Source organism: Capsicum annuum, chromosome 8 (assembly GCF_002878395.1).
Source record: "Capsicum annuum cultivar UCD-10X-F1 chromosome 8, UCD10Xv1.1, whole genome shotgun sequence".
NCBI classification, from domain to species: Eukaryota; Viridiplantae; Streptophyta; class Magnoliopsida; order Solanales; family Solanaceae; genus Capsicum; species Capsicum annuum.
Window position 1 is genome coordinate 172495864 of NC_061118.1, and position 9880 is coordinate 172505743.

General features: G+C 33.9%; 1 long non-coding RNA gene across 2 annotated transcripts; it reads right to left on the reverse strand.

The window, feature by feature from the left end:
- Positions 1–5356: 5356 nt before the first annotated feature.
- On the reverse strand, positions 5357–9394 carry LOC107880042. 2 transcript variants are annotated; one of them, XR_001677155.2, is made up of 3 exons: positions 7284–9386; positions 5964–6028; positions 5357–5683 (listed from the first exon to the last, which is right to left on the reverse strand). It is a non-coding gene; the product is annotated as an uncharacterized LOC107880042 (long non-coding RNA). The 2 variants fall into 2 exon arrangements; XR_007043823.1 differs by having other exon boundaries at positions 5357–6028; positions 7284–9394.
- Between the last annotated feature and the right edge of the window lie 486 nt (positions 9395–9880).

A 9880-nucleotide genomic window follows, 5' to 3' on the forward strand; every position in this document is an offset into this window, starting at 1 on the left:
AGGAGCATCTTGACTTGCATTTTAGGCTCGTGCGTCGAGGAGTATTTTGACTTGCAGTTTAGGCTCGTGCATCGAGGAATATCATGCAGTTTATGCTCGTGCCTTAAGGAGCATTTTGACTTGCAGTTTAGGCTCGTGCATCAAGGAGCATTTTGACTTGCAGTTTAGGCTCGTGCATCAAGAAACATCTTGACTTACAGTTTAGGCTCGTTCATCGAGGAGCATCATGCAGTTTATGCTCGTGCCTTAAGGAGCGTCTTGGGGAAGAATTCTTATAATGTAACTTTCCTCCCAATTCGATATTTACTGCCCTCATTGGTTAAAGCGGAGATGCATTTAATCTTGGGTCGCCTTTTGAAAACTCGAGTTTAGAAGCCCTTTGACATTGTTTTTCTTTTGCGAGCGATCAGTGTCCAAGTACCACCCTTCTCGCTATTGGAGAAGTCATTTTGCATGAATTTTCTTGTTGTTTTCATCAAGGCTGGAACCCCAATTGGGTCAAAGCTATCAAATTGTAGCATGATGATTCCCTCACCTTTTGATGATGCCACAGAGCACATGGGTTGTAGAACTTTTGAAATTGAACCTTTTTTATGGTCCAGTTCGACGCTAACATGGTTTGCATCAACTGCATCGCCATCATCGATGATGATCTTTCCCTCTTGCATTAATGTCATGATTTTTTCTTCAGGATGAAGCATTTTGTGGTATGATGACCAACAATGCAGTGAAATTTGTAGTATTTAGGATCGTCGACTTTGTTTAATTCTTTGGGTCACTTTGACTTAGGGAGTTCAATGACTTCTTTGGCTAGCAACTCGTCCAGAATTCCTGGAACATCAGAGTCAAAAAAAGGATATACCTTTGCTTGTAACTCTTTCAAGGTTTGTTGATTTTCTTCTTCTTACATTTGTTGCTTTGGAGCTTTCTCTTTCAGTTTTTGTCTTATGGAGGCCTTCTTAGAACTCACAGTCGTCACCATAGATTCCCCAATTTGATCCTTTGACGAGTCATTGAATTTTGTGACTTCTTTTTTAGGATCAAAAATAGGTGACGCCATTCTATGACTTGCAATGCTTAACTCTATGTCATGAGCGCGAGTAACTAATTCTTCAAAAGTTCGAGGATTAATTCCTTGGAGGATATACACAAGGCCCCAGTGCATCCCTTGAATGCAAACTTAAACCGCGGAAGTTTCAGAAAGTTTATCCTTGCAATTAAAGCTCAATGTTCACCAACGATTTATGTAGTCTACTACAGGCTCATCTTTACTTTGTCTTGTGTTTGTCAACTCCATCATGCTGACCGTACGATGGGTGCTGTAGAAACGATTTAAGAACTGACTTTCTAGTTGCTCCCAACAATCAATTGATTCAGATTCCAAGTTCGTGTACTAATCAAAAGCGTTGCCTTTCAAAGAGCAAACAAATTGCTTGACAAGAAGATCACCATGTGTACCAACACTGCTACAAGTCTTAACGAAATGTGCAATGTGTTGCCTTGGATTTCCCTTTCCATCAACTTATTGAAACTTTGGCGGTTGATATTCAATTGATCGGTAGGCCCTCGATTTGCTTAGAATATCGCTTTGAGTATTCTACAAAAATTTGTGATGGACCGCCATATTGTGTCATGATGGTATTTGTAATCACATCTTGCAGTTATTGAATTGTTAGAGTAGCAACCAAAGTAGACTGCTTCTCTTTTTGAGATTTAGTCTTGCTAGGTGACTTATCGACATCCTTTTTTTGTGGAGTAAAGTCGAGTGGATAAGCAGGGTCGTGGCTCGATTCTCCAGGGGCGAAGGACTCCAACTTGTCCATCAGTTGAGCGATTTGAAGATCTTTATCCTCGACAGATTTCTTCAAAACTTCAATGATTTGTTCCATTATTGCGAACTTCTCATCCATATCATTTGCGTCAGCCATCAAGGCATTGACCTTTATTGAGGCTGGTGAATCAGTTGAATTTTCAGATTCGCTAAAATTGATGCCATTCTGATAGAATTCATCATATAGCAAGGACATCAAATTGCCCCTAGGAGCTGCAACTTCAACCGTCATATGAGATTTGTTATTTTTTGCCTTCTCCAAAGAAGTGAAGTATTCAGATTTGTTCCAACCACTGGTCTTAAATTTGCGTCGAGTGAGGGGACCAACAAGGATGAGCTCATCAGATGTGGCAGTAGCAGAGTTCTTGCATGAGACATCTTTTGTATTTTTGAAGTCCATAGCAGTAGTTGTATTTGATTTGCAGGAAGAAGAGATAGAGAGCAGAACTTGTCCCACTGGGCGTGCCAAAATTTATTTGCAACAAATTTTCTTTGTGCTGAAAATTAACTGCAAGCAAAAAAAAAAATGAAAAGAAAATAACTTTATTTATAAGAATCTGTGAGTACAATTCTGAGATTCTCTCGATTTTTCTCTCCTAAGTTTTTCCGTGATTCGAAGGCCTTTTGTAGCGTGATTCTCGAACTTTCGGATGATTTGAGCCTCCTAGAAATGCGTTTGGATCTCCAGGAATTGTTTGACAGCACTTCGTCTTGTCGAGTTGATCTACGAGCAGAACTCCGTTGGTCAATTCTTTGAAGAGCCGTGTAGTCAATGGAGAAGCTTCCTCCAATGCTTGCAGAATCCCCCAGAAAATTATGTAACCCTCCTATTTATAGTTATAGAGGGTAGGCAGTCGAAATGTAAATAACCTCTTTTGCCTCATTCTGATTGGTCCATTCAATTTTCAAGCTTATCACAAATGTTATGTGACAAGGTTGCTTGTGATTGGCCAAAAACATGTCATTTGGGACACTTGGCGATGTTTTATTGGCTCTTAACCTTGACTTGGATTACCACGTCATTTGATGTGTATGGTCTTGCTTCATTGGTCTTTAATTTGACTAGGATGCCACATCACTTGACACGTGGCATAAGTTTGGGCCTCAAGGTCAGATGGACCTTGAAGTCTTTGATGAGGAATAAAATGGGCTTACTATTTTTATAGCCCCAAATAATTTTAGACCCAATAAAATAAATAAATAAATAATGTTACTTTTTCGTGTTTTTCATAATTGTTGTTTTTAGTGTAGTATTATATTTCACATAGTAACATTATTATTTGTAATAGTAAGAATTGATTTAAGTTAATTAGACGTTAATCACGCGTTTTCAATATATTACCTAGGATGTTATTGTAAACATATTATTTATTATTATAAAAATTTGAGTAGTTTAATTCAAAGTTTCAACATATTTTTATTGAATGATGATAGATTTTTTTTTACTACATTTAATATTATCAAAAAAAAAAATTATAAAATTAACAATTAAAATTTTTGAGGCCTTAGAGATTTTAGGGACCTAAATCAAAAGTTTTATTAGGGCCCATTGGGCCATAAATTTTTTTTTCCTTTTTTTCCGAATTTCTTTTTCACTTTTTTCACTTTTTCGAAAATTGTAGTCTTTGGCCATGAAAATTCGAAAAATTATTTCGAAGTTGGATTCCAAAAAGTGAAAACAACTTTTAGTTATTTTCACAATTTTTCACTTCCAATCTCAACTTTCATTATTATTACATAGGGAAAAGGCATTATTTTCACCCCGTACTATACAAGAAAAATCTAAGCCACACCTAAATTATATAAGTGACCTATTACATACCTTAACTATATAAAAGTGATATTATTACCTCCCCGTGACCCCCATTCTAAGACGCGTGTGTTACACTTATTTTAGGCACGTCCAGCCTATTAAATAACAAAAGTAAACAGCTAAAAACATTAAAGAAAAAGGCATCGTTTCCATCCCAAACTATAGTCGAAAAGTCAAATCCACACCTAAACTATATAAGTGACCTATTACACACCATAACTATAAAAAAGTGATACTTTTTACTGACGTGGCAGCGCGTGTAAAACACTACACCACATGCAAGTGGTGGTAGCCTAACAGGGTGTAAATAGTTTCACTTTTTTATAGTTTAGGTGTGTAATAGGTCACTAGTATAGTTTAGGTGTGGCTTCGACTTTCCGGGTATAGTTTGGGGTGGAAACGATGCATTTTTCCTTATTACATATAATCCCAATCTTTAAATTTTTACACAAACCCCTCTTATAACTACAACCAACCACCAAAAAAAATTATTATTTACTTTCTATGGTACAACATCATTTTTAATTGTTACAGATATTTTAATCTTTTTTTTTTAATCAAAATTTACTAACGTGAAGTAAAAAATAATAAATGGCAATCTATGGCGGAAATATATCAACTTTTGTTTTGAATGAACTATATTATAGAAATATAAGGCCTAGTACATTACGTTATTTAAAAATTAGAATTTTAATATTTTTTTCTTGTCATTCTAATTTTTTGTATATGTCATATAATGGCTATGATGATTTTAATAAATTATTAAAAAGTGGTCAATAAAGTCGAATATCAAACATAACGTAACGATACATATTGATGATTACCTTATTTTGATTTTATGGATTTGCAACAGAGACGAGTATGGTAATTAACTTAATAAAAGTTTGTTCTCTTTACCAAAAAAAATAAATTCAAGGAAAATTAATATCATCAATAAAGAAAAAGCAAAAAATTAGCACTAATCTATTCAGAAATAATTCATACGTAAATTTTTGAAAAAAGATCAAATTCAATAAAATAATTATTTTGAGTGAAAGTAATTAAGAATTTTCATCAACAAATTTAAGAATATATAAAATATATTTATATCCATCAATCATATTTATCAAAATATATTTTCTCTATTCAATCGATTATGGTTAGATAAACTTAGTTAGCTCGTGTTTGTGATGTTTTAATTCAAATTTTAAAAGAATAACAATCATAATAATTAATTTGTTGTTAATTATTTTATCAATTGAAGACATAAATTATTTTCTCAACATTTGGTTGTATGTTAGCAGGTAAATTAGTAGTTGATTGATTTTGTTAATTTTTAAAAGTTGATGGCATAAAATCATATTTAAAAAAGATTTTTCAAAAGTCTAAAAAAAAATTTCAAAAAGGCATGTTCAAACAAAAAAAAAAAGTAGTTTTTATGGCCAAACGGCTACTTAGTCTCACCCTTGAGCCACCGCGATGAAAACTGCAGAATTATTTGGTCATCGGTAGCCTAAATATATCGATAAATAATCCTGAGTGTTGTTTGTGTGATATGAGGCACTAGGTTATATCCACTTGTTTGAAGAATGTTCATGGATACAGGACGTATAGCAGGCCATAAATCAATGAACTAGAGTGGCAGTACAACACAAAGGAATAAAACAGGTTATTAGCACAATTCCAAAAAAACGATGGAGAAAGTTTAGAAAAGAGAAACTTGCAGCATCAAGTGGATCAATAATCGATCACTCTTGGAGCGCTAGAAACTGAAGAAGGTATAAAGGTAAAACTGTACATACAACAAAGGCAGCTACATTGATCAAGAAGAAATCAGTGGAGAGGATTAATATGTATAACAGTTCAAAGAGAGCACAACAGTGTAGGGTGTGGATTCGAACAGTTAGACAATTAGTATAGTTTAGTGGTCTGTTTTTTCTGATTTGTTTGTTGGAGGCCTTGTACCTGTCGCATAGATGAGGTGCTCATTTGTCACGATCCAAGCCGGTGCCCTGGCCGTAACGAGCATCCCGAACTATGAAGGTCCGGGCGCCCCTTCTCTATCCGGTAATCATGCACAACATTCATACAATATAATAAATTAGCGGAAAAACAACACAAGACGGAAACATGGTCACTATCTTTTTCTTTAACTGAACAATTAAAAAAAATGAGTTAATAAAACATTCAAAACACCTAACACTAGTATGCGAAATCTCTAACAACTGAAAATGACATCTGTTTGAAATCTGGGACAAGACCCTGAGTCGGACCATGAATCAAAATAAAATAACAATGAAAAGTTTCATAATCAGGCCTTCCGAAGTAAGAGAGGCTCACCAGCTGCAAACTTCTGACAAGTCATTCTACTGCTTAACGGTACCCCGGGACTGTATCTCAGAATCCTGAAATATAGAGGGTCAATACAGATGTACTAGTACGCAGAGCAGTCCAAAATAATGTATTTATATATAACATAAGTGAGAGCAATTCATAAAATATTTTACATGTAATGTATGAAAACATATGGGCAATTTAAAATAATCTTAAACAATTTTGTAGATACAATCCTTTTCTTTGTTTTACTTCTGAGCTAAATGGCACATCCTACAATCTTAATTTCACGGGTTACATGGAATCTGCCCTTGACTCGGCGGCCAAGCCTCTAATCCAAGTTTGCCGCAAGATTTGGAGTATCAGTAAGGGAAGACACGCAAGACCACACAGCATAGTGCCATGATCCCCAATCAAATCAATATGTCATGGTAGTGCACAAGACTACAAAGCATGGCTCCTAACCATAGTCCCAAATTGGGACGACATAAATCAAGGTACACAAAACCACACAGCATGGTACCATAACCCCATGTCGGCAAATCACGATTTCTAGCATTGAGTCTTTCAACTCGTACTTTCTTCGGGTAACTATCTAACTCTCTTTAAGCTTATTTTTAACCTTTTCTAAACATGCATCTTTCTGAATTCAAAATCTGAAAATCTTACTCTGTTATGGCATTCATCTGATTGGTATCGTCATACCAAGACTTGCAAGTCGTATTTCTAAGCCATAAAGATATCATATTATAATCTCTTCATTCAAAATATAAAGTTTGGACCAACATGTCATTCAAACAGTTCAAGAGAATTCATACTTCAAAATATATGTCAAATTATGCAAAGAATCTTTCTTTTCAACATTTCAACAAACATGTGGTGGTCATAAAGTTTTGTGACAAATAAAGCAACTCTTTCGTTATATATCATCAACATTATTAACATGTAAAAACCTCATTTCTTCAATCCAAAATCAGAATCAAGTCATTAACAAAAATCAAGATATTTGTATATGCTTCTCAAAAATACATTTGAAACAATACATATCGTATGAAAACAATGGGGATCCACAGCAAAAGAGGGATTCTATAAGTTCATGCTCTCAATTAAATCTTCAAATTCAATTACATACATACTTGTATACAATACAAATCAAATTTGGGTGAAAGACCTCAAGATCAAAACAATAATATCATTAACGAATTCATATTGCGCAATTGTAAACATAACTTCCAGAACCCTTCACAAATTTATGATCTCACAATGTTTAAATGTTATTGAAACAATTTTCTTATGCCCATTTAGTTTTAGAAAAACCCCACGTACCTTAGATTACTTAGGTTGAAGAATAGGACCCGAATCTTGACTCGTTTCTTGAGAATCTTGAATTGAAAGGATTAGATTCTTGATTTTTTGTTCTTGGAGGAAACTTAATTTAATTTGATCTTGTTATTCTTGAGAGTGAAGAGAATTTGATATATTGTAAAACTTATAATAGTTTAATAAATAACGCTTAGGGTGTTATTTAATTAGTGTGAGAGGTTTCTGGGAAGGAAAAATACCAAAATACCCCGATAAAAGCTTACTTTTTGCGCGATTCAGACTCGACTGACACATCTCTGGAAAACGGGCATAATTTTTTTTTTGATATCGGATTAAGGCGAAATCGGTGGCGTTGGAAAGAGGACTCAAAGGCCCTTCATTTGATATATAGTAGGCCCCCTACTTCTTTATATACAAAATGTTATGGTCGATAGAAGTATACCCAAGTTTAGAAGTTCACTAAAACTTAATCGATAGGAAGTTTTCAACTCGTCTTTGAGTTGGGAGATTTTATGACCTCAATTCATAGTCAAAGGTATTCAAACACTATAGGATTGATTATCACAAATATATTAACAAAGAATCATTAGGTTCGGATCTATACGTGTAGAAAAGAAGGTTCAAACTTTAATCCGAAAGTGCGGGTGTTACATCTTTACTTGTACTGAATTGGTTTGTTATGGTAATCATTTACAGTTGGTACAAAAAAAAAGACAAAAAAGAGTTTCTAATTACCTGCTCAGTATTGGCTCTTGAAGTAAAAGTTGTAACTAAATTTTGTGCATATATTAAAGAGTTGTTTGGTAATCTAGATTAGAGAAGTAAATCCAGGTATAATGAATGGTTAAAAGAATTAGACTAAATGCAGAAGCATAAAATACAACCAAAAAGTCAAATGCATATGGAATTTGTATAATGATAATCACCAACTCCAACAGTGCAAGGATAAGGTTTGAAAGAACGTAAAGAGAAAAGGAAAAATAAGTTCTTTCTATAACTTCCTTTTGTCCAATTTGGATATTATGCTGACTACAACGACAATCAAGACTGTGTTTGGATATATATCAGAAAGCTACAGATATATATCCTTAGGCCAATCCATGTATATATTGAGTATAGGTATGTATATTATATGTATAGCTTATAAATATTTTATATAAAGTAAGCACTCCCTATATACTTTGTGCGTAAATATCTTGTAAATTAAATGATCTAATGGTTAATACTGTAATTTTCTAAGAAGATAGTGTAATGACTCACCGAAAAGTCCAGGTTTTTTCTCTCCATTAATGAGTTTAATTAGACCAAGGATTAGTCGCCTTAAAACGTTGTTTAGAATTATTCTTGGAAAGCTAGACTGTTCAAAGGATAATTATTAGCAACTCTTTTCCTCTATGTTAACCTTTAAATATTCATTACTTAATATTAAGGCTAAATACATATACAGACCCCTCAAATATTCGACTTTTTTCGTATAGGTACCTCAATTAGGTCAGGTACCTATTGAATCCTTTACTCCTTCATAAAACATTTCAATTGAACACAATTGCTAATGTGGCGCTGACATGGCGTGGCATGTCTAATATACTCTCAAGTAGGAGAGTGAGAGACGATAATTCATAAAATAAAAAAAAATTAAACATAAAAAATCGAACCAATTAAAAAAAGGCATATTAAAGAATTAAAAAGAAAAAAAAAACATCATCTTCTCCATAACTCTACCAGTTTCCATTATTTTTACATCCAAAAAATAGCATCATCTTCTTCTTCATAACTCACTATTTTCCATTTTTTCTACATACAAAAAATAGCATATCTTCGTAACTCCTAAATTCTCAAAGCAAACATGTGAAAGATTCTTCCGTGATGTTTATCCGAAAATCCACTCCCAAAAATCTCCACTTGTAAATGGCTCCCTCACACCTCTATATTTTTTTTATTTTTTTATTGTAAAACACAACCTGACCGACCTCAACATTAATCAAGACAAATGTAATCCAAATCCATGGTCTTAAAGAAGCAACAATAGTTTGTTACCATCTATCAACATTCAATGTTAACTGAAATTGCAAACCAGGTTAACAGGAGCAATGTACTCATTGGTAGCAAAAAATTTTGACTTGTAATTCGGAATCCTATAGAGGCCAAGGAAAAGGACAGAAAAAAAGTCTCACACCTCCATATCTCACATTCAATAAAGGAACCAACCCACCAAAGAGCACCATGAAGAACAACACACCAAGGAAGCTAATACTAGCAACCTTCTTAGTTTTCACCTCACTCTTCTTTTTCTCCACTTTTTTGTTAACTTTTGGCGTGAGCGTTGCTGCCTGAGGTTTCGGTTTCGAAATCGGAACCGATTCTTCCTCAACATTATTACCATTATCACTTAACGAAAAAGTAATCGACTTTTGAATCCTAATTGTGTTATTCGAATCTTCACTACACTTTTTCCTCTTCAATATCGAGCTACATTTACTTATACCGGCATTAACACATTCAACTTTAAATTTCTGTTCAAAAACAACACCTTTCAACAAATTTTTACCTGAATTCGAAGAAGAATGTACCGATTTATTTGAATCAGATTGATAATTCAG